A 2463-nucleotide genomic window follows, 5' to 3' on the forward strand; every position below is an offset into this window, starting at 1 on the left:
AGCATCCTAAGCTTTTGGCTGCTTAGCTAATAGACACTTTTGTAAGTTTCTATGAGAAATTAAGGGTATCATATTATTAACCTTTGTCATAACATGTCATTTTTTTTCTTACAAGCTGAATCTAAATCTCCTGGTTTTTAGAACCCATCAGAGAAAATTTCCGGTTTGTGCTTTATGGGTCATCATACAAAGAGTACAGAGCTCCTATGTCAAAACCGGCATTGTGCTCAGCAAAATAACCTCTGGAGGTTGATAAAGCACTGTTTCACCCTTCTAAGACCTAGTTACCATATTAAAGGTTGCAGATGTTCATTTTCCAATTTTATTAGCTTTCTTCACAATTGGTTAAAAATGGAAAGAAAAGAAATTACAATTCTAATTGTGACTCTACTTAACTAGTTCAGACTGATCTAAGTCTGAACATCTGAGAAGTCTGAAAACTCGGCAACCATTTAAAAGTCTATTTGAGCAGATCACAATTCCTTAGAGAAATGGAAAGGTGCTTTATAGTCTAATGCTTCCTTTTGAACTGTATATCACTTTTTCTATTTAGAATTCATTTGAATGCAGAAATGGAGTTAGGTTCCTTTTGTTGGAGACACTCCAAATATTTTGACAGTTATTTGAATACCATATTGACAAGCCCATTCTATTTACTGGTCCTAAAACAAATAATTTCCACATATTCTAAGCTTTAAAACCCTTTAGTACAAGTTATTAAAAGATTATAAAGTGTTTGTCTGTGCATTTTTAAAGGGAGGGATTTGTGACTTCTTAAAAAAGGAAAATATTTGAATAGCAGCTATAATTCTAGTATATTCACAAATCAGTCATTAAAATGCATACAGCAGAGTTGTTGCAGCTGTATACAGCTTTTATTATTCAGACTGCTAAATGGGTGAAACATATATTTTAATTTAATGTATAATGCACAACTCTGAATGAACCAGAATAATTCTTCCTCCCCTCCCTTTCCTAAGGAGAAGCCAGAGATCCTTCAAAGGGCTAGTGATCATTTCTCCTGGACAACAGCCAGCTGAGATTTATTGAATATGCCAGCATCTCTTCATAGAACATAGCAAGAGCTGGCAGAAGTTTAGTCAAAAACTCAGCCCATAACATTTCTACTTTTATTCATATATTTTCATGGGGTATTTAATTGCTAAGCCTTCAACTCTGGTTAGCAATTATGGCCCAATGGGAACTTCAGCTCCTATAGAAAGTTAATAAAGAAGTGTCTTCCCATATCATTATTATGGGAATAAAAGACTTGAGTTCAGGGAGGAGGAACACTTAACGTCTGGACTAAAGGAAGCTACAAAGAACCACCTCAATACTATTGATAAAGGGGAAGAAAAGATGAGTAGGGGGTGTTTATTCTCAGCTAGTGACTGTAGTAAGTCAGTAAAGGTATGTTTGAAAGCAAAAGAAATTACATGACATGACTGTATTCAAAAGGGTGTTGTGATTCCTCTATTTTAAATAGGCCAGACTCCTGTCTGGAGGCTTCATACCTGGAGAATGCTATTGTCTATTTAATGGTCGAACTTTCTCTCTAGCCCTTAGAATGTTATCTTGAGCCTCCTTGCAAAATAAAGACCCTCCCCTTACATTTTCAGAACCACCACCACCAAATCCCATTTATAGCTTCTCTTGTCTCTACAAATACTTGTAGTCTATTTTATTTCTTTGCAGAAATTTAAGGCTCTCTCCGACACAATTTATTTCTTTCTTAAGATCTCCAATAAGCTCTCACTGGAGTTCTGAACTATGCTCCTACAGCACAAATCTCAGTGGTAGCACTTAACTAATTTATTGTGTTTAATCAGAGACTCTGAAAAATAATTTTCTTGTGTCTTTTCCTGTCTAGAGATTTATACTAGTGCTTAGTCTCTTAGAAAGGACAGTGCTCAACTTCATGTCAGTTATGTTGGCTTTTGGATTTAGTCCATTCATGACCATATCAAGGGGGGGATTGTATCTTTTAGTATTATGGGTAATTTCACCACGGAGAGGAACAAATTAGGGCTGAGAGTTAAATGGTCTTAGGAGATTCTGAACTTGGCTTACTGAATTGCTGAAGCAAACCATGACACACAAAAGGCTTCAAATCTGTGAATGCCATAGGATTCTCTGTGCTCTCTCAGGCTGCCACTGTTCTGCAGCAGATGCCTGCCCGAGTCTAAAGGCCTTTTCTCATCTTCAGGATATCTCGACTGTACACAAAGGCCTATGGTAACTCTTCTAATTTTTCATCATTTTTAAATAATCAGTAATATAGCCCCATCTCTCTCATAACTGAGTTATTTCAGAAACATCCTTAGTATTTGCTCATGGTTCATCTACTACTTTATAAAAAAGATTTGAGGTGTCCTTATAATAAGGGAGATAAACCTCATAATTTTAATAAAATATTAAAGGAATGCAAGACCATGGATTGGTGGAACATGTAAATATGCTACC

This window comes from Eumetopias jubatus, unplaced genomic scaffold (assembly GCF_037043125.1).
Source record: "Eumetopias jubatus isolate StellerSeaLion01/CBP00866 unplaced genomic scaffold, mEumJub1_p1.0 scaffold_5, whole genome shotgun sequence".
NCBI classification, from domain to species: Eukaryota; Metazoa; Chordata; class Mammalia; order Carnivora; family Otariidae; genus Eumetopias; species Eumetopias jubatus.